Source organism: Neophocaena asiaeorientalis, unplaced genomic scaffold, assembly GCF_003031525.2.
Source record: "Neophocaena asiaeorientalis asiaeorientalis breed wild unplaced genomic scaffold, Neophocaena_asiaeorientalis_V1.1 scaffold79, whole genome shotgun sequence".
Lineage (NCBI taxonomy): Eukaryota > Metazoa > Chordata > Mammalia > Artiodactyla > Phocoenidae > Neophocaena > Neophocaena asiaeorientalis.
Window position 1 is genome coordinate 7,433,170 of NW_020175402.1, and position 22,545 is coordinate 7,455,714.

Here is a 22,545-nt window from a genome sequence, read left to right on the forward strand (position 1 = left end):
GTAATAATACAAGAAAAATAAATAAAAAGCACCCAGATTGATAACAAAGAAGCAAAACTGTCTTTTCTTACAGGTGACATGATCATCTACATAGAAAATCTGATGGAATCCATTTAAAAGCTACTAGAAATAGTAAGTATATTTAGTAAAGTTGCAGGATGTACAAAAATCAATTGTATTTTTGTATACTAGTAATGAACAGTCAAAATTGAAATTAAGAAAACAATACCATTCATAACAGCATCAAAAATAAAAAGTACTTAGAAATAAATCTGGCAGAAGATATGTATCCTGAAAACTATAAAACACTGTTGAGAGAAATTAAAGAAGGCTAAAGAAATATAGAGATACACTATGTTCATGGCTCAGAAGACTCAATATTCTTAAGATGTTAATTCTCTTCATGTTGTTTTTTTTTAGCCCTTCTGTTTTATTTAATGAAACTTTCGCAACTTAGCCTTTTATTTTATTTATTTATTTTTAAAGTTATTATTTATTTTTGGCTGCTTTGGGTCTTTTTTGCTGTGCGTGGGCTTTCTCTAGTTGTGGCGAGCGGGGGCTACTTTTTGTTGCGGTGCATGGGCTTCTCATTGCGGTGACTTCTCTTGTTGTGGAGCACGGGCTCTAGGCTCACGGACTTCAGTAGTTGCAGCATGTGGGCTCAGTAGTTGTGGCTTGCAGGCTCTAGAGCGCAGGCTCAGTAGTTGTGGCACATGGGCTTAGTTGCTCTGTGACATGTGGTATCTTCCCGGACCAGAGCCCAAACTCGTGTCCCCTGCATTGGCAGGCAGATTCCTAAGCACTGTGCCACCAGGGAAGTCCCCATGTTGGTCCTTAGATTCATTGCAATCCCAATCAACAGAATCCTTTTTTGAAAAAGTTTACAATCAGATACTCAAATTCATATGGAAATTCAGAATACATAGAATAGGTAAAGCAAGTTTATAAGAAAAAGGGAAAATATGGAGGACTAACACTAAATGATTTCAAGACTTATAAAGTTATGATAATAAAGACAGTGTGGTATTGACATCAAGATGGACAAATAGGTCAATGGAACAGAATAGAGTCTAGAAGCAAATTCTCACATATATTTACACCTGACTTTTGACAAAGGTGGAAAGGCAATTCAGTAGAGAAAAGATAATACTTTCAACAAATGGTACTGGAATAATTGGAAGTCTATAGGCAAATTTTTGAAATTTGATCCATATATAAAATTTAACTTCAAATGAATTACAAACCTAAATTTAAAACCTAAAACTCTACTCTTTTAGAGGAAACCATAGGAGAAAATCTTTGTAATCTGGGATTAGGCAAAGATTTCTTAGATTGGGCACCAAAACCCCAAATTCATAAAAGAACAGATTGATAAATTGAATTTCATAAAAATTTAAAACTTCTACTCTTCAAAACCTGCTGTTAAGAGAATGAAAAGACAAGCCACAGACTGGGAGAAAATATTTGCAAATATGATAAAGGAGTTGTATGCAGAATATTTAAAGAACTCTGGTAACTCTCAGTTATAAGGAAATAAACAACCCAATTAAAAACATGGACAGGGCTTCCCTGGTGGCGCAGTGGTTGAGAGCCCCCCTGCCGATGCAGGGGACACGGGTTCGTGCCCTGGGCCGGGAAGATCCCACATGCCGAGGAGCAGCTGGGCCTGTGAGCCATGGCCGCTGAGCCTGCACGTCCGGAGCCTGTGCTGCTCCGCAACGGGAGAGGCCACAAGAGTGAGAGGCCCGCGTACCGCAAAAAAAAAAAAAAGAGTACATCCTGTTTGATTCCACTGATGTATTCTAGAAAATACAAACTAATCTATAGTGACAGAAAGCAAATTAGTGATTGCCTGCCGGGGGAGAAGGGACTTTCAGGGGAGATGACTAAGGACCTGGGGGAAAATTGGGGGAATGATGGATATTTTCATTATTTTGATTGCAGTGATAGTTTCATGAATGTATACGTATGTCAAACCTTACCAAAATATCCCTTTAATTGTGTCTTTAAATATGTCGCTGTTAATATGTTTAGTTTATCATATGTCAGTTACATCTCAATGAAGCTGTTAAAAGTATCCACCGCAATTGATGAGATTTTCTCAAGAAACAGCATGTCTCCCAACCAGGGAAAGCCGGGCCTGAGCCCTGAGGGTCAGGATGGGAGGGTTCAGCATAGGAAACTGAGACAGAGGGGCCAAGCAGATGGGAGGGAAGCAGGTGGTACCAGGGAGTCAGAGCACTTCCAGAAGGAGGGGGCATGGCTCTTCATGTCATACACCTCCAGCAGAGAAGTGGTCACAAGACATGGCAACATGAAGGTTATGGGTGACCCTGACAAGTCAGAAAGCAGTAGTAGGTGAGGCGTGAAAGGTGCCAGGGCAGGAGGTGAAGAGTGCCCTGCAGTTCACCTGCTCAGGGTGGAGGGGAGGAAGCAGGGGCCAGCAAAGTGCTGGCGAAGCAGGAGGGGCTGGGGTTAAGGGAGGGCTTCTTGTTTCTTCTTTGCTGTTTGCCTTGCCATGCTTTGCTTTTCACGTGGGAGGTGAGAGCTTGCTTTGCAAACTTGATGACAGCATGGAAAATGTGAGAATGGAGATGCTGGGCAGCAGGGGATGGAATCCAGGGGAGGCTCGACATTTGATGAAGCAGAGTATGACTTTAGGGCGATTAGGGAGATGACAAAAAGGTGGATATGACTATCAAGGTCAGGGAAACCAGGTGCCAGCTAGGGTGCCCTTGACCCTGGGAGAACTGAGTGTAACTGGCTTGAGCCCTGGGCAGCCTATGGCCATGGGTGGTCCTGAGCCCCTGGACCCCTCCTCCTGCGGTTGGGCCCTTCTGTCTGCCTGGCTGGGTCTCTTTCATTTTGGGTTATTTCAAGTGCAAAGCTCAGCTCCATCGCTGGTTTCTCAAATATCCACCCACATTAAGTATTTCTGAATTTATTAGCTTTATTGCAGATTTGCAGGGAGAGGGGAGAGGCACAGACTCACTGCCTCCCTGGCTGCTCTCCCCTTGCCCTGCACCCCCTTCTATGGAAGAAGCAGGCCTCCCTATTTCCTGCAGACTGCTTTTACCCTCTCCTTCTAGAAAGTTTTGGGTATTGGCTTTTGTCATCACACAGATTTCTCCTTTCAGACTCTTTTGTACTCTTCCTAGAAAGAATTCTGATAAACAAAAATGTTTTCTTCATCTTTCATAGGTATTATCATCTCTGTTTTACAGGCGAAGAAACAGAGGTACAGAGAAGGTAAGCAACTTGTCAGGGGTCATGCAGTCAGGGAGACATTTTGGCAGCAGCAGCTCCATTTAGGGTGTGGCAATGCACCCTCGGGTTCTGTTCAGATAGCACTGGTCTGGTCCCAGGTCCACCACTGATCAGCTGTCATAGTGCCCACGTCACAGGCCATCTGTGGGGTAAATGAAATGACACGTCTCAGGTGCTTGCAAAGTCTGGGCACGTAGTAGGTGCTCAAGTAAGTACAGCTACTGTTGCTCTCATTGATGAGCTGACTGCACCTGTAGAACCTTCCCCACCCCAGTTTCTACACCTGGACTCTCCTCTCCCCCACCTTCCCTGCCATCTGATTCCTGTTCCTTTTTGGTTTCCAAAAATCAGATTGAAACTCAGGTCCTGGGAGAAACCCTCCCTAGTTCACCCTACTTAAAATCCTGCCTGGCAGTCTGGCAAAGGATGGGGGGAATGTAATTGGGGAAATAGACAAGCTTAGACTCAATTCTGTTTTCTCCCCTCACTAGTTAGGAGGCCTCAGACTGGCCCCTGAACTGAGCCACAGTGTGGACAGTGCTCGGGACCAAATGGAAGAATAGGGGGGAAGAGAGCTTGGCAAATGGCAAACCACTGCTCAAAAGCTGCCTTGGCAGCCTGAGTGTCTAACCTGTGCTTGCTTTCTTTGGTGTAGGAAGGGTCCACCTGCAGAAATGGCCACACCCAGAAGGGGTGTGGAGTTGGAGTCTGAGTGAGGCAGGCTCCTCCCACGGCCCTCTGTGCTCTGCCTGTGTCCTCTGTCCCTCCTGGCCAAGCTCCACTCACTCTGCTGCGCTCACCCGGCACATGCCCACCCCTTCTGCTGGGAGCACCCTCCCCCGGCCTGTGCAGATTCCAGAGCAGCCTAGCTCACCTCTCCTGCTAACCCTCCTCTCTCTCTGTCCCTGTCTCTCCCTCTCTCTCCTGGGAAGTCCTCCCTGACTCCAAGACCTTCAGCCCCTGTGGTACACACCCCATGGTTCACAGAGAATTAGCAGCTTCTCTCCCATCTTACACTGTGAATTTCCCTGGGGATGCAGACCGTGTCTGCCTGATTAACCTTGAATCCCATGGTGCTGTGTCTTGTCTGGCCTGCAGTTTCTATGGAATCTCTATCCACTTAATAACACTGTCTGGGTCATAGCCTCAGCATGTGACCCTGGGCTGGTCCCTACCCTCCCTGGAACATCGTTCCCTCAGCAGTTTAATGAAGGGGCTGGGGATGATAGTCTCCAAGGTCCTCTGTTGCCTCTGCCCTTGACTTTGAAGGCAGCCTTTGGACAGGTGGAGATCGATGCTGCCCAGTCTAAAGATGTTAACAGGACAGGCTGCAGGGAGCCCCTTCCCCCTGTGCCCCTCATTATAAACAGCTCCATCTCCAAGCGCTGGGGTCACCCTCCCCCGAGGGCAGCAGTAGGTGGCCAATTACCCTCAGTGCCTGGAGAACCAACAGAGAGGGGGTGTCTGGCCTTAGGCGCCCTGGCCCTGAAGATAACCCACTGGTCCAGCTGCAAGACCAGGATGGAAGGTCAGTTAGGTCCCTGCTCTGGGCAGGGGCTGCAGCCGCCTGGCAATCATCTGTGGCCTGAGACTAATAGACGGCTCTGAGATTTCAATTACTCTGGACCAGTCAAATGACTCAGAGCAGAGAGCTGACTGCAAAAGCCCTGTCCTGTTCAGAGAGCGATGGGTAGAGGACCCCTTCACCTCGCCCATCTCTCAGCTCCAGAACTGGTGACTGTAGGGCTGTCCTGTGGACTCACTGAGCTCCCAGCTCCCTGGTGAGCACTCTCCTGGGGCCTGAGTTGGTGGGATCTGGAAGGAGTGGCCCCAGTAAGTCCATCTGGACCCCTGGCTCCCAAGCCGTTTGTATCATATAAGGTCTGGTGGGAGGAGATGCACCCAGGGCTGTGGGAAAATCAGACTATGCTCTGGTGACTCTAGACTAGGGGTCTGAGCTCTCTCCGTGTCAGTTTCCTGCAAAATGGGAGGCTGGAGATGCCTACCTGGCAGATGTAAAAAGAAGGCTGTGACATAATGTGGTCAAATGGCTGAGCACCGCCTGGCACATGCAGGGTGTGCCTGGATCTGCGGGATTCTGGTGGCGTGTAGTAGGATCAACTCATACTGGCTTAAGCAGACAAGGGGGGTTATGACAGTGACACTGGGACATCTCCTAGAATCCAAGGATGAGGAGGCAGCATGGCCTCGGAGGGAGACGGGACCAGGGAATTGGCTGGACCCTCTTACTGCTGTTCTGCGGAGACAGAAGATGGCCCCTCAGATCCTGAGCCCAAACATCTCCATTTGAGAGAACAGCCCAGATGGAACTAGATTCCCTCCGCTAGAGAATCCACCTGGTCCACCTTGGATTGGTTTTCAGCTGGTCTGCTCTGGTCTCGCCTGCTCTCGTCAGAGGCACGTCAAACAGCACAATTGTGGCTTCTGGGAAATGCCTTGTAGGTGAAGAGGGCTGAGCAGGGGCTCATTATGAGCTGGACAGATGCTCTCAAAGCACCAGGTATGTGTCAGCTCTGGGGGTACTGACTGAATCCTGAGGGGCCCTGCCCTTGAGTAGTGCACGCAGGGTGGGGACACAGAGGTGCATCCACGTGTGACCAGCACGGGCCCAGGGAAGGTGAGCACCGGAGGCTCGGTGGGGTGAGAACCAGACTCTCTGCACACCTGCCTCCTCCAGCCCTGCCGGTAGACACATCCAGGAGAGGCAGAGTGAGCCACTCAGCAAGGACTTGGCAGGACCCGGCCTGGACGCTAATCCTTCTCACGCAGACATGCCTTTGGGGCAGTAGGCTTCAGGCCCCAAGGCTGCCAGGGGAGAAGTTTTTCATGGCTCTGCCTCAGCTACAAGATCCCATCAATCCAGGTCTCTTTACAGCTGCTCCAAAGAGCCAGCATATTTTCAGCTACAATCCTGAGCCCGGAGGGAAGCAGGAAATGATTCATCCTCTTTCTCAGACATGAAGGCAACCCTGCATTATTAATATTTACCCAGGGGCTCCTCCAAGGGCCCCAAACAACAAATGAATCATCAGGAGGGAAGGGCATGGATCACGAGCTTCACTGAGGCCGCTGGCTGCCTCTATGTAGAGCAAAGGGATCCCCCAAGTGTCAGGGCTGAAAGGGGCCTCGTGGCTCTATCTCCCCATTTTACAGAGGGAAAACTGAGGCCCCAGAAGACAGAGGCTGGACTAAAGAAACTCAACAGGATGGTGGCAGAGGAAGGAACAGAATCTAGGAGCTCAGGGGATGGAAAGAGGACAGGCAGTGAGCCTCAGGTCCCTCATCTGTAAAATGGGAATACAAGAGCTGGTCAGGTGATGTTTGACCAAGATGTGAAACGACCCCTCAGAGTGTCTGACAAGGAGCAGGTCCTGCACCTATGACACCGGAAAGAGGGTGTGGTGAGGATGCCGGTGGCATTCCCTGCCCCCATGTCCTGGTGTCCTTTGCACTGCCCCCAGCAGTCCTGTTTGTGTCCTCTGACACTGACCTGTTTCACCCAACCCCGTGGGGACTGGATCGTGGCAGACACCTGCCCCAGCTGGGCAGCATCTCTCCTATAAATCTGAGGTTGAGACTAAAAGGCGCTCATTGGGTCTGCTGGTTATTTGAGCTGATGATAAATAAAGTGCAAGTGTGTAGGATACTGAGAAAGGTAGAGAATGAAAGTCCCATGGAGAGAGAGAGAGAGCAAGCTGCCTTATGGCTGGTTCCCTTCCCTGGTCTGGGTCCAGGTCCCTCAGGAGTTCTGGTTGTTTGATTTGCCTTGGGCACCTGAGAGACCCTTTCCCCTGCAGCTGAGCAGGTTCTGTTACCTGTACCCCCAAAATAAGGAAGGACTGCTGAGAGGCATCCAGAGCCAGGTGGCTAGCTGACCTCAGGAGGGAGAGCCCCGCCTGGCAGTGCTGAGGCCCTGGGGATGGTAGAGGGGGTCCTTCACACCTGGGGGCTGGGGTGCCCTCCTCAGTGCTCTCTCTCCTAATCCATCTCTTCTCGGCTTTGTTTTCTTCCTCCTCCTCCATGTCTCTCTCTGCCTTTTCTCCCACACTCGGCCCTTCATCGGATCATTCACTCATCCTACACGCATGGTCTGTTGCCCACCTGTGCCTGTTCAGCCCCTGGGCTGGCCATGAAGGGGACACCGAGGGGGCCAAGGCCGTGTCCCTGCCATCAGAGAGCTCCCAGTCTGGCTGGGGAAACAGATGAATCAATCACAACCCAGAGTGGTCAGTGCTGAGATGGGGGGAAATGCAGGACAGGACAGGGAGCCCAGGGGCGGTCCCCAACCCTGGACAGGAGTCAGGTGCTGAGACCTGGAGGAGAAATGGGGGAGCCAGCAGGCGGAGTAAATGGGGGAGAAGGTTGTTACTGGCAGCAGCAACCCGGCACCCGCAAAGGTCTGGCAGAGAGGGAGAGCCGGGACCCTTGGAAGTGGCAGGCAGGGCTGCATGGCTGGGACTGGGATGTGAGGGTGGAATGGGGGGTGGGAAGGTGGAGAAATACGGGCAGGGGTCCTCCAGGGTCAGACCACAGAGGATGAAGCTGGGCTGTGCAGGCTGGGCTTCACCCTGAGGGCCCTGGGAGCCATGCAGGGATGGTGGAGGGGGTAAGGGAGGAAGTGACCCCTCTGTAGGCGTTGGGGGGAAGGGGTTTCCGAGAGGATCGGGCTCATCCAAGCCCCTGGGATGGGAAGAAGTCTCCTTCTTCCCCTCCTGCTCCCCTTCCCGCCCTAGCATTTTCTCTCCTCCCTCCTCTGGTCTCCCCGCTTCTCTCTGTCCTCTCCTCCAGTCCTTTATACCCCCCTTCTCCCCGCTCTCTGCCTTTCCTCCTTCCTCCGCCCCTCTTTCCCCCCATCCCCGAGCTCTGTTCTCTCCAGACCCTCCTCACCTCCAGGCACTGGGCTGCATCCCTGGCTGAGCTGTCCTTGCGAGAGCCTGCAGCGCCACCTTCAGGCCGGATCCGGGACCGCCGCGGGGCCTCCCACACCAGGAGGAAGACGCTGGTCCTTCTCTGCCTCACAGATGAGGCAGAGGTTCCCGCCCACCTAGCCCAGTCCCAGTGCCCGCCTCTGCCGCCCGCAGCCTCGGGTGTGGCCGCCCTAGGTCGATCCTGGCATCAATACTAGCCCCGCCTGTATCTCCCCTAACAACCCTAATTACCAGGCAAGCTCTTCTCCCCAAAGACCAGACGCTAGAATTGATGAGCTTAATAGCAGAATTCCTTCCCTCTCGCAGCCCCTGCCCTGGAGTGCCGCCGGCCTAAGGATGCCAGCATTCTTTGCTCTCCTGGGAGGGAGGGCCCCACAGGGGCTCTCACAGCCATATTACAGATGGGGCATCCGAGGCTCAGACAGGGTGAGTCACTCAGGACCCAAGAGAACCTGACGTTATGCACTTGGTTTGTTTGTTTAGTAATCACTCGTGGACACCCACGCTGTTCCAAGTCGGGTTCTGGGACCAGGGACACAGAGATGGAAAGACAGCGGAGGGAGTCCCTGCCCTGGGGAATGTAAGAGAAGGTGCTGGAGCTGGGTGACTGGAGGTGGGACCTGGAATGTGTCAATTACTGCAGGAGCCCAGAGAAGGTACTGGCAACCCAGGGGGCTTCCAGAAGAGGTGGGGGAGGGGACCTCTGAGCTGGCCTCACGAGGGGGTGGCATCTGAGCTGATTCATGCAGGCAGGGTAAGAGCTTGCCAGGGAGAGATGGTGCGAGAGCCTTCCAGGCAGGGGGAGGGCATGTCCAAAGGCAGGGAGGCCAGAAAATACGGGAGGAGGAGGGGAGTTCCGTGTAATTGAAAAGATGGTGGGGGGAGGGGATTGGATTGGAGGGAAGGGCCACACCAGGGAGGGATTTGAGGGCCTCCTGCTTGCCCTGCATCAACAGGCACTACTGACACAATATAAACTAATAATAACAAAAATACAAATAATTACTATAAGTACTATTACTCTTATTATTATAGTCACTTACACGTATTGTGGGCTTCCTGTTTGCCAGGTGCTACCTCAAATACTTTACATGTAGTGACTGAGCTCATTTTTGTGCCAGCCCATGAGATAGGCAAAGTTGGGAAGTGGCCCAGAGTGGTTAAATAACCTGTCTAATGTAGTTCAGCAATGAAGTGGCAGAGTACCCTGTCTCCAGGGGCCGCTTTCTCTACTTTCACAGCACCCCTGCCCATCCTGCCCTCTAACTCCCAACCTAAGGGCTCTGAGATTCTGCCTCCCAAGGAGAAAGCAGCCACCCACTTCCCCAGAGGTCAGAGAGAATTCACATTTTGGAAGAAAGACCAGAGAGCCAGGAGAAGACAGCATTTAACCTAAAGCCACGGTTTGATGATGATGGGCTCTTGCCTCAGTTGGGGACAGGCTGGCTGGATGGGCAAGTTTGAGGTGGCCCCTCCCCCAGTGATGACCCCCACTCCACCCCACCCCCCAACCTCCACCAAGTTTGCAGCACTCGACCCCAGCAAGCTTTAGCATTTCTGGAAAAGAGGAGTGTAGCCCCACTGCTGCACCTGGTGGCTGGTGGAGATGCTGGCAGGTCTGCACTGATGGCGGGATCCACTTGTGGAAGATCCAGCCCCAGGAAACCCCAGGTTTCCCTCTGAGGGCCCTGGGAAGACAGGGGTCTTCAGGTTCCCGTGGCCAGCCTAGAAGTCTTCTCTGGCTGGGCAGAGAATGGGTGCCATCCCCAAATGGGCTTGGCTTGCGACAGCATGACTTTCCTTTAAATGGACACAGGGGAGGTTTCCATTGAAACACTGGGCTGGGGAGAAAGAAGGAAAATGGACTTGTTTCCAGAGATTACCCAAGAAGGGAATTTGGAATCTGCTTTGTGTTTCCGAGTTAGTTTTTTCTTTCCCTATTCTACACATCTGTGCTTCTTCATGACTAAACCAGGGAGAAAGGCCCATGAGCAGAAGTGGGGTTCATAGGGCCAGGCCAGAGGGGCCAGTGGGAAGACCCAGCCGGCCTTAGGGCCTCCATGCTGGCCCGGCCTCCAGGAGGATGACAGTGGAGCTGGGTTTAATGATGGGGAAGGAGGTGTGAGGGTGCAGACCGGCTCCGGGAGGGAAAGAGCGCGTGTGCCCAGCACTGCCTCCCCTCCCTGCCCCCACCCCGCCTCGATGCAGGTGTAGTGAAGGGTCCTGTTCCTCAGGCCTGCCAGGCTCCACCGGGCCTGCTTCTGTGCAGGTGCCCTTCCCCCTGCCCAGGAGCGCCCTTCTCTCTGCCGGTTAAACGCCTCTCACCCTTCCAGCCACATGACCCCTCCTCCGTGAAGTCTCCACTCTCCCCCACCCCCTGCCCCTGTTCCCCACCCACACAGGGACACACATGGCTCTCATGAGACCTTCCCAGCCCCAGACACTCTTCCTTTTAGAAACTCCTTCCCCCATCAGATCAAACATCTTAAAATGCTCCCACATCCCGCACTAAATACAAATTATACGTAACTATGCAGAAGCTGAGTTGGAGGAAAAGGTGAGCAGTTGAAAATGTTATGTTTTGTAGACATTCGATTAAACATTTATCAATTTCAACTTTGCAGCTTTCCTTTTTTATTTCGAAACCAAATAAATTGTTTTCCTGGACCTTAAGCATTCTCATTGGCCCTTAAGAGCTCTTAGACACTGGCACTTGGCCTGGAACAGAGAGTCTTACGGAAAAAACGCTTCCCTCTCTCTCTCCTTCTCACCCAGGCAGAAGCCAGGTCTCCTTGGGCCCTTACGCGGTATCACACCATGAGTGAAGTGGCGCTGGATTTATCATTTGCCTGGGATCCCACTGAGACCGGATATCACACCACAGAGAAAATTTAGTTACAGTTGGTTGGAAGAAAGGAGCTAGGGAGGGAGGAAAGGAGGAAGGAAAGAAGAAAGAGAGAAGGAGGGAGGGAAGCAAGGAAGGCGATCTCAGCAGAGCCAACAAGCAGAAAGAGCAGACAGGATTGTCTGTAGGTCGTGATGGGCTCTCTCTGGTCCCCCCTTCCCCTTAATATTTTCTACACTGATCTCAGGGACCCCATCCCTAGGGGACCAATCTTTTTCTTCCTGTTAATATGTTACTGGAATACAATGTTCCTGGGACTCTACTGTGAGCCAGGTGTGGGGTGAGCATTGGCCTGTCACCCTCACGCTGGTCTCTACACATCACATTGCGAACAGAGGCCTGGGGGCGGGCTGGCACAGGTGTGCTCTCTGATGCTCCTCTCCCAGTGGAGACATCCTTCGATCTCTCTCCCAGCCGGTCAGGATGGTGTGGAGGGGAGAGTGTGGGCAGCAGACAGGGCAACTCTGGAAAGTCTCTCACGCCCTCTGCAGAGGGATGGACATTCCAGCAGGGGCGTGGCTGGTTAGGCCTGGATTTAGAAGTCCCAAGGTCACATTATGGTCACATTAGGATCCTTTCTGACCCCTGAGAGGTGACATTACCCACTGTCGCATCTCCCCACACCCCTCCAGCTAAGGTCCACCAGACACTTCCTGGCTCGACGCCACCCACCTCTCCACCCCCATTTCCCACCATGTTCCCCATCATTCATTCCTCTCCAGCCACACCAGCTTCTTGACACCCCTGGAACACTCCGAGGACACACCCACCACAGGGTCTTTGCACTAGCTTTTAAGGCTCTTCCCACAGATACTCCTGAGCTTCACTCCCTGACTTCATCCATGTCTCTGATCAAATGGCACCTCCTCATAAAGATGTCCCCTGACCACCCCACCTAAAAGAGCCCTCTTGCTTCCTCTGGGGAACCCACAGAAGGATTGGCTAAATGTTTGGTGAAGGACTATTGGTTCAGGGGAAACTCATGGCAAGAAAAGAGATAATGTGTGTGGGCAGGCACCTGTTGTGTGCCGGGCCTTTGGCTGGTCAGAGCCATGTCTGTAACCTATTTGATCACAGAGGACCATTAAGTGAGGAAAATGTCATTTTCCCCCTTTTATAGGTGAGAAAACCAAGGCTCAGGGAAGTGAAGCAACCTACCCGAGGCCTTGCTGTGTGTAAGTGACAGAGCCAGTCCCATATCTCTATCTACCACCCTGGAGATGGAAGTTTGGGATCCTTAGCTTTGGAGGTGGTAGCTGATGCCACGTGTGTGGACAAGACTGTCCCGAGAGAGTGTAGACAGTGATGAGAATGAAAACAAGTCTTTGAGGAACACCAGTCACGATGGGTCGGTTGGTCCAAGGTAAGATGAGACGGAGGAAAACTCAGCTGAGTGGACTGAGATGAATCAGCCAGAGAGGCAGCAGGCGAGCTATGGGAAAGAAGGGGACGTGGAGAGAGAGTGGTAAGAAAAGCCAGGAAGCGGGTGGTTGAGAATGGTCGACAGGGCATCGTGGTGGGTCTGACCTCCCTACTTAGCTGCTCTGTCCTGGCGTAGCCTCTCTGAGCTCAGTTTTCTAATCAGTGAAATGGGGCTGAGGATGCCTGCATGTACCAAAGGGATGGCCTGGGGATTAGGTGAAATGATACCTGTATTGATCTTAGCGCTGTGCCCGTGGTAAGAAGGGCTTTAGAACTAACAGCACTTCCTGGATGAGATGACTTTGGACCTAAGGCCTCAGTTTCCCCACATGTAAAATGGGGATAATAATTGTGCCAACTTAGAGTTGTTTCAAATGAGGCAATGCCTGTAAAGTGTTGTAAATGCTTTAGAGCACAGCACAGCATAGAGGAAGCGCTCAAGAAATGAAAATGAGCAGCGGCCACAGTGAACGGGATGCCCTTCTCTCTCTTTTCTGGGTGGATTTTTCTGCTGCCTTCCCAGGGTCCAGGGCTCTGTGGGTCTAGGTACAGACTGATCACAGTGTACCTGGATCTTAGAGGTGGCAGGGAGCCCCAGGGCCATCTGTCTAGTCCAGGAGAGGTGGAGAATCAGGACCAGAGAAGGAAGAACACACCCAAGGCCACACAACAAGTTCTGGTGAAACCGAGGTGGGCATTTTGAGCTCCTGACTCCAGGCCAGAGCTGTCCCCCTTACAGCTCACTGTGTGGACTGAGATTGGAGCTGGGGGTGGATCCACGCTGCAGAAGGGATGCAGAGCCCATCAGGCCAAATATAGTAGAGTGGATGGTAGGAACTGGGTGCTTCCTACTTGCAAAGTCCTGGTCTGAGTACTTCCTGTGTCGTTACTCATTCCATCTTGCCATGACCCTGTGAAGTGGATACTCTCTGGTGTCATTTTACAAATGAGGCTACAAAGGCTCAGAGGTTAACTAGCTGACATACAGCTGGTACATGGCAGAACCAGATTTCCAACATGATGACTGAACCTGATGATTCAACACCTCACTATGTGGCCTCCTTGGGGAGAGGAGATTCTTAGCTCCTGGATGTCTAGGATGAGACCCCCTCCTCACTCTGTGGAGCCCCCACCCCTGCTGGGCCAGGTTCAGCTGCACACAACTCGGGGTCACATGTGTGGACCACCTGACCCTCTAGCTTGACATGAAGGGTGTGCCTTATTCCTGAGCAAACCCTCCTGTCCCAGGGACCCCAGGGAGGAAAAGTTCTCCTCAAGACTGAGCTGGTTCAGCATGGACAGGATGACAGAGGGGAGAAAGTCGCCAGACAGACCTGAGCCAGGTCCCAGCACTGCGTCCTAACTGCACAGAGGTGGACAAAGCTCTCCCTGTCCCGATCCTCAGTTTCTCCATCTGCCAAATGGGCACAATATCTAACCACCAACTGGTGGCATTGTTGGGGAGACACAAAGGAAAGGAGACAGAGAAGGCAATCGATGCTCAGAGATGCTAAGAAAATGCACCTGAAGTAAACAGTAGAGCCAGACTCAAACCCAGATTTGTTAGCTGCCAAGGCTCATGTTCTAACCACTAGGGTATACTACCCTCTCTTGTTAAGTACTCTCCCCACAGTCACCAGCTGTGAGGGCTTCGCCAGGGCCTGGTGTTTGTAAGCCTTGGTTTTCTCATCTGCAAACTGAGTCCAGTGATACTGCCTCAGGAATTTTCCATCAGGGTTTTTGATCATGTATGCAAATTACCTAATACACAGTACCAGCTGGGACCTGGTAGGTAAGATGGTGATGGTGATGCTGATGCTGATGGTGATGCGACTAAAGGTGGAGAACACTGGTAGAAATGAAGAGATGTGATTGGAAGAAGAGGGTTCATCCTATCCCATCCTTAGCAGGAAAAAGGAGAACACTGTCTATTTAGAAACACCTCACCCTGCCCACCACAGTCCCTCCCGCTGCCCCTCACCACCTGCCACCTAGGAGAAGATCCAGGAAGCCCCTGAGATGGACGTGGGAGGAGGGTGGCAGAAACACACTTTGTTCTGGGCGCTGGCTGCCGTCCTTCCTTCCAGGGGAGGTCTGGCAGAGGCGTCCCAGGAAAGACTATGGCTCCATCTCCCCTGGGGACCAGGGCTTGGGGAAATGTGAGTGGACAGTAGAGCAGGTAGTGTTGGCCTTTCTGGCTTGTTAGAGGGAGACCCGTCCCCTCCACCCCCAGCAGCCCTGCCCTGAGCCCAGGCTGCTTTCCTGATCTAATTAGCATCGCTGAGAATTACACTCCACACTCTGGCACGCTCTGGCTCTCCTGAGAGCATCGCAGAACTAATACTGCTTAAATATGAAATGGTTCCTGCCCTCGGGGCCTGAATCTAGGAGGGAAAAACCAGAAACAAGAGTTGTAATTACCAGTTCTGATTAAGCAGTGTGAGTTACAAAATATAAAATAAAAAACAGACACCCCCCCCCATACAAAACTTAACAGCACTCTGAGTTTTATCTGTTCTTTTAAGGAACACAGGCTGCTTATCTCTTATGTCCTTTCCATTCTTATGCTCCCATTTATTCATCCAGGTCATTTGCTGAGAACCTACCATGTGACAGGAGCTCATGTTTGGTGCAGGGATGACAAACACACCAGGCAATGTGCCTGAATCCTGGGGCTCACTGTCAGGAGGGGATTGTGGCCCTCCAAGGAAAAGCCACATAGACAACTGCACCTCAGGATGGGGCCAAGCATGCCATGTACAGGATGTGGGAGGATCTTGAGGGAGACTAACTCAGATGGTTGTCTTAGGGACTGACATTTAAGTTGAGACCTGCTGGTTACCTGAAAAGTGGGGGGCAGAGTGATCTACGGAGAAGGAACAGCATGTGCAAAGGCCCTGGGGTGGGAAGGAGAGTGTCAGAGGGATGAAGGAAGGGCACTGGGGTAGAGTGTGATGAGGAGGGAGCACGAGAAGGGGAGGAGAGCAGCCAGACCCTGCGGGGCTCACGGCCTTGGCTGGCAGGGCTGGGATTACTCAAGGTTCCCCGAGCAGCCCTGAAGGGTTTGAAGTAAGGGAGGAGCCCGATCAGTTTGGGGATTTAAGAAGCTTCCCTGGCTCCTCCCTGGAGGTTGGAGCAGGAGCAGGGGGCCCAGTGAAGAGGTGAAGGGGGTCGTCCAGGCAGGAGTCAATGGTGACCTGGACCAAAGCAGGGCTGCAGGGATGGAGAGCAGGGCGCGGGTCCAGGAGGTGTTTTGGAGGGTGAAACGCCCCACCTTGGGGGGGGATGGGTGTGGAGGTGAGGGATTTGTCATGAGTGCACGCAGGTTTCTGGCTGAGGAGCTGAGGGATGAAGCTGCCATTTCCTGAGTAGGAAGGTGGACGAGGCGCAGGCTGTTGTGTGAGGCTGGTGTGGCGTCTGGTGTGTGTGCGGCGCCCCAGCTGCATCGCAGAGAAAGGGGTGGGAGGCAACTGGGTGTCCGGAGGATCACAGGGGAGAGCCCTGCAGGAGACGCCCCTCCTTCAGGGAGAGAGGGCGGATGGGGGAGAAGGGACCAAGGAGGAAGGAGACCATCCTCATCCCTCCCCAGCGCGACCACCCCTAGCTGAGGGCTAGAGCCGCATGGCAGTAACAGCCCCTGGCTGCCCCGAGAGGCCCCGGGGGAGGCAGTGGTGGGGACCCCTGGAGGGAGGTCTTGGGGAAGCTTCTTCTCATTCTCCTTCCCCCACGGTGGCAGGACAAGGCCTGGGCATTGGCCAGGGCATGTTTTTGTCACACCCTCTCGGCAGGTGAAGTGGAGGCCCAGAGCTCTTGTGGAGGGGGCCACCTGCTCCGGGGCACCTGCAGCCGTAATCCTAGATCTTTCCAGGTCCCTGCCCTCAGCTGCCCCAGGTACCGCTCAGCAGAAGCACAAATCTCTCAAATCTCCATCCCTCTCTCCTTGCACCGTGTCTGCCTTCCCAGGGCATGAAGGGGCCTCTGCCCATTGGGTTCATTTGATTTGTTTATAAGCTTTTTTATTGATAAGTATTTATTTATAAGCTTTCTATTTCTTGAACCTGAATATCCCCCTCGAGTGACTGATATCTGCTCTACCAAGGGCTTTTATGGGAAGTTAGAAATGACACATGGGAGAGCTGAGAGCTGGTTTATTTTTAAACCCTGGGCTCTCAGTGTCACCCTGCCCATCTATCCATCAGCTCCCTCACTTGAGCAGAAACACTTGCTGATGTTATCGTGTGCTTGGCCCCGCGCTGGTGCTGGGGTACAGAGGCAACTGAGCCAGGGCCTTGTTCCAGCTGAGCCCAGAGTGGCTGGGCAGGGGGAGAAGGGTCAGGGCAGAAACAGGCTTTTACAGCGCCATGTGATCAACACCCTCCATTCACCCATTTTTTATTCCCCAAATATATCAGTCTCTGTGTGCAGGCACTGTTCTAGCCACTGGAGATACAGCTGTGAACATCACAGACAAAATAAATTACCGCCGCACTGGAGCCACAGTCCGTTGGGGAGACAGATGATAAACCAGCGAGAAAGTCTGTCACCTCTGCCAGGCTGTGGTATATGCTATGAAGGAAAAGAGAGCAACAGAAGGGACAGAGGGCCTGGGGAACCTCTGAGGAGGTGACATCTGAGTAAGGACCTGAAGGAAGTGAGGACATGAGTCATGAAAATGTCTGAGGCTTCTGGGAGAGTATACAGCACATGCAAAGGCCCTGTGGTGAGACTGTGCCTGGCACACTTGAGGAATGGCAATGACTGGGAGATTCCAAGGCCTGCCTGATAGAGGGAAATTTGGAAACATAGGGAAAGGTGTGGCCCTGTGTGGGTGAGGGTGGAGGAGCTTCAGGGAGCGCTTGTAGAATGTGGAGTGTGAGGGAGTGTATGGAAAAGCATCTCTGAAGAAGGAACAGCACAAGTCACAGAGGAGTGAGAAAGTAGCACATTTTGGTGGTGGTGGGAGGTGGCTATAAGGTGAGGATGGTGGTGGGAGGGGAGCCAGAACAAAGGGGTTGCATTAGTCAGGGTTCTTCAGAGAAACAGAACCAATAGGATATAGAGAGAGATAGAGAGAGATTTATTATGAGGAATTGCCTCATGCGATTATGGAAGCTAAGTCCCAAGATCCGCCATCTGCAAGCTGGAGGCCCAGGAAAGCTGGTGGTATAGTTCCAGTCCAAACCCAAGGGCCTGAAAACTAGGGGCTGATGGTGTCCCAGTCTGTGTCTGAAGGTCCAAGAACCAGCAGCACTGATGGATGTCCCAGCTCTAGCAGGGACAGAATTTTCCCTTCCTCTGCCTTGCTATTCTATTTGAGCCCTCAATGGATTATTAGATGATGCCCATCCACATTGCTGAGGGCTCTTTACTCAGTCTACTCATTCAAATGCTAATCTCCTCCAGAGACACCCTCACAGACACCTGGAAATAATATTTTACCTGCTATCTGGGCATCCCTTAGCCCAGACAAGTTGACATACAAAGTTAACCATCACAGAGGCCCCGCCAGACTGGTCCTCAAACACACCAGGTTTGTACTTACCCCAGGGCCTTTGCACTTGTTGTTCCTGAATGCTCATCCCCAGATCTCCACAAGGCTCATTCCTTCATATCCTTTTCGGCTGCTATTCAAACGTACCTTCTCACTGAGGCCTCCCTGCCCAGCTCTGCCTCTCTGAGCCCTTCCCCATAACTTCTCCCTCCACCCACTTTATTGTTCTCCTTAGCTCCTACCCATCCCTGTGTTACACACTGTGCACATCCCAACCGTTTCTGGTCTGTCTCTGTCTACTAGAAATGTGAGCACCGTGAGGGCAGCAACCTGTGACTATTTTATCATTGCTGCATCCCCAGAGGTATGCAGCCCATAAGAGTGATTCAATAGGTATCTGTTAAATGATTGACTGAATGGGCTTAGAAGTCGTGCCAAGGAGCATTGGTATTATCGGTGCAATATTGGTATGGTCCTCAGAGCAGAGAGGAATCACCCAAGGCATTGAAGGAGGGAAGTGATGAGGTCTGATTCAGGATAATCTTCTGTACACATTGAAGGAAACTAGAGGCTAGAAGGAGAGAGGAGGCTGTTCCACCCCTGGAGCGTGAGTTGACAGGTCTGGACCAGGGCAGCAGCAGTGGAGGGAGCAGAGGGGCTGGAACATGGAGACCCCAGGGGGTCTCGGTGCCTGCTTAGCTGTGGGGAGCACGGAGCTGGGCGCCGCCAAGGGCAAATGCCCAGTCGCTGATGTTGGGGGCTGATTGAGAAAACAGAGTGGGCTGGAGGGGTCAGAGGGGTTTAGAGACGGACTGTGCTGGCGGGTGGGTGGGCCTCTGGGCATCCAGGCTCACGCAGCAGGTCCTAGTGATAGAGCAGGACATTGACCGAATGATGGCAAGTGGAGGCAGGGGAGGAGGGCACGCTGAAGGGCAGAGCTGTGGACATCTCTGCAGAGGCATAGTGACATTAGAAGAGTCCCTGGGTGTGGGTAAAAGGTGGGAACAGGAGAGGCCTGCTTCTCCGAGAGTATGAATCCCACAGCCCGCTGGTGGCCCTGCCCGATCACTGCCACCTTTGAGGCATTTGGGGCCAGGAAGGACCTCCCAGGCAGCTCCCAAATCCCACCTGCCTGGAGAGCCCCCTCCCTGTCTATGGAAGGCTGGCCCTGCTCCCTCCCCCCACCGTGCCCCATCTTCCTGCCAAGTGCAAGGCCCAACTGCCCTTGCCATGGACTTTTCAGGTCCCAAAGCTGCAGTCTCTTTTATTTTCCATCAAGTGTTTCCTCAGCTTTCAGAGCAGCTCTTCTCTGAGGCTAAAAGGTGTCTGTGTCAACAGCTCTTAATATAGATGTCCTGCCATCATTCGTCTGACAGCTGGCCTGGGAACCAACCCACGGGGAGATGAGTAGTCCAGAGGAGGGGCCACATCCTGAGCCCAAGCCAACATCGGCAAGTGTAGGGGGCATGGGGTAGGATGGGGCTGAGCCCAGGACGGTGATGGGAGCAGCACACACAGTCTCTTCCTCAAGGGCTGAGCTTTGGGGTAGACGTGATGTGGTTCCTGCCTCTGCCCTTCCTATGCATCTTGGAGAGAAGCGCTGGCCCTCTCTGAGCCCTGGCTCCTCACATGCACACAGGGATGCTGACAGTGCCAAGGGTGATGCTGGCAGCTCTTGGCACGGGCCCCAGGGCGTTGCGGGAGCCCCATCAGTGGCAGCTGTTCCTGAGATGCGCTGACTCTCCTCCTTAGTCATTGCAGGCACCGTGCCTCCCAGGTTTGGTGCCCAAGGGCGGAGTGTCTTTCTGAAAAAGAACTGAGAGCAGGTCAGGACCCCTAGCTCAGGCCCAGGACAGGAGCCTCGTGTCTGTCTGGCTCTCAGACTGGGGGTGGGGTGCGCAGTAGGGAGGCTGCACCCCCTGGGGTATTTTCTGACACCTCCATAATGTGTATTTAACCCTGCGACCTCCCTAAAGCACACCCTCCTGTTCCATCACTGTCACATCAGTGCCCAGCACTCGACCTGCCTGTTGTCTTCAAGCTCCCAGGACATGGGTGAGGCCACTGATCCTGTTCACAGATAAGGGAACAGAGAGGGAGAGTGGCCTGCCCAAGGTCACACAGCAGGCAGTAACAGCACCAGGTGGCAGAGGTCCCTCAGCTACTTAGAGGTAGAGATAGGGTGGGACCCAGGGTCTGGCCTCAGATCCTGTGCCTTGACTGTGCCTGTCCTGTCCCTCATGATGCTGTCCTTGTGTCCTTCATTATCCTGTACCCACCGAGGCCTAATGACCACCCTGCTAAGTTGGCCTCATCATCCGCACTCTACAGATGAGAAAACTGAGGCTGGAAAGAAGGGAAGAGGCGTGTGCAAGGGCTGGGGCTGGAACCTGGATGTCTGCTGCCTCCAAAGCCTGAGCTGCACCTGGGACCCTGTCAGGGACCCACTGCCCCCTTGGAGAGATCAGTAGGAACCAGTGGGCAGCAACCAGGGCAGGGTCAGCTCAGAATGGAAGCGGGCTGAGCCCAGGGAGGACCAGGCCTCTGCCAGCTGCCACCCCAGGTGCCAGGACTCCCACAGGGAGTTTCCCTTCTAGGCCCCATCGACCTCACCAGCTTCCGGGTCCCCAGTGCACAGACTTAAACCTGGGTCCTGCCCGGGACCCCTGCTCTGACATCTCTGAAGAAGACAGTGCATTCAGCTTCACAGGCTGAGAAGAAGCAGAAGCATCAGATTTCCTGTCCTAAAGCCTCCCTGATTTGTATCAAAAACAAGTGGGGGGGCTTCCCTGGTGGCACAGTTGTTGGGAGTCCGCCTGCTGATGCAGGGGACGTGGGTTCGTGCCCCGGTCCGGGAGGATTCCGCGTGCTGCGGAGCGGCTGGGCCCGTGGGCCGTGGCCGCTGAGCCTGCGCGTCCGGGAGGCTGCGGCAGTGAGAGGCCCGCACGCTGCAAATAAACAAAACAAAACAAACAAAAAAAACCCAAATGGGGGTGGAGGTTTCCTGGATTCTGGTCACCTCATCACCTGGTCATGGATGTCACAGACTGTGACACCCACGCAGGCCCAGCTGTGATGTCCTCCCACCTGCTCACCTAGAATAAAGGCACATTCCCTCCCTAGGGGCAGGGGTGGGGTGGGCTGGGGAGGGATGGGGGTGGGGCCCAGGTCCAGCCAAAGGGCTCTGGTCACCATGGAAACAGGTAGCTGGGGAAGGCAGGCCCTGAGGCAGAGGCTCTCAGCCAGGCTCCAGCCTCCAAAGCTGGGTCCACTGAGCCCAGGCTGGGTCTCAATCCTCGGTTCCATCACCATTCTCACTGTGCAGGTAGAAGGGACCCCTCCCCACCTCAGAACCCCGGGGCAAGTAACCCAGGCTCCTGGAACAGCTTCATTGACCTCTAGATCCTGCCAGCAGAGGTGAGAACAGCAAAGGGTGAGCCTGAGCCTTTGGGGTCAGAGACCGCAGCTGCTAAGGCTGTAAACTGAGGCTGCGGGTGGGGGAGGCGGGGGGCGGACACCCAGACTTTGGGCTTGTAAAGGTCGCCGGAGGCCTTGGGCTCAACCTGCTCCTTTTCTGGACAGGAGAGCTGAGGTCCTGAGGGTGCAGAGGGCTCACAGTCCCCCGGCATCAGCACTGACCTCCTGAGGATGCTTCTTCCCAACAGGCACAGTCCCTGAGCCTAGCCAAGCCTCTGGCGCCTCGGCCATACCCTGCCTCCCCCCAGCAGGCAGGCTCCGGGCTGGACATGTCCCTGTAGACACTGAGCACCTGCCCTGTTTGTCTTCATGACACAACAAGGCTCAGTCCCAGTTCACGGGACCTCTTCACGCGTGGCTGGGCCTGCCATTGGAGGAAGATGCCGTCTCTAGGCCTGCGGGGGCTAAAAGAGCACTGGGCAGGGATCAACGTGACTGTCCTGGGTTTGGGACGATCACTGTCTGGTGGCCGGGGTGTGGGTGCAGGTCGCCCCCAACATGTGCAGCCTGGGGCACAAGAACCAGTGAGGCCCCCAGACCAGTGGGCTAAATATCTAAAAGTTATATAGCAACTAACGAACTGTCAAATCAAATAAGTTTTTCCTTCTACCTCCTTAAATTCCTGAGCCCAGGAATGTAGGGAGCAGAGACAGCTGGCCCCTGACCCCTGACCCCTGACCCAGCCTGGACCAGCGCCTTCCCTTCCCTCCCTCAGCTCGGCCACTCCACGGTCTCATGCACAGTGTGCCACACCCCAGCCCGCAGGCTCTGTCTGCACCTCCCCACCCACAGCTGCACTTCGGGGTTTAGGGGGTGCGTGCTGGCTCTGCGGGCCACCCTCGCGGGGGCAGACCCCAGAGGAGGCTACACGAGCCCTGGAAGCAGGTTCGGGTCAATCAGGGAGGGAGTTCTGGGGTTAGGGGACCAGAGCTTGTCCCTTGTCCCCCTAGTCCCTGAGGGGAGAGGCACAGCTGGAGGAGGTGGGAACAGGGCCCCTAAAGCATGGGGCCCCAGGCAGGACGCCCCTGCTCACA

At 53.5% G+C, this 22,545-nt stretch overlaps 1 pseudogene; it reads left to right on the top strand.

The window, feature by feature from the left end:
* The first annotated feature begins 14,340 nt into the window (after nucleotides 1–14,340).
* LOC112414400 (eukaryotic translation initiation factor 4E transporter-like) overlaps nucleotides 14,341–22,545 on the top strand; it is a 69,909-nt pseudogene continuing 61,704 nt past the window's right edge.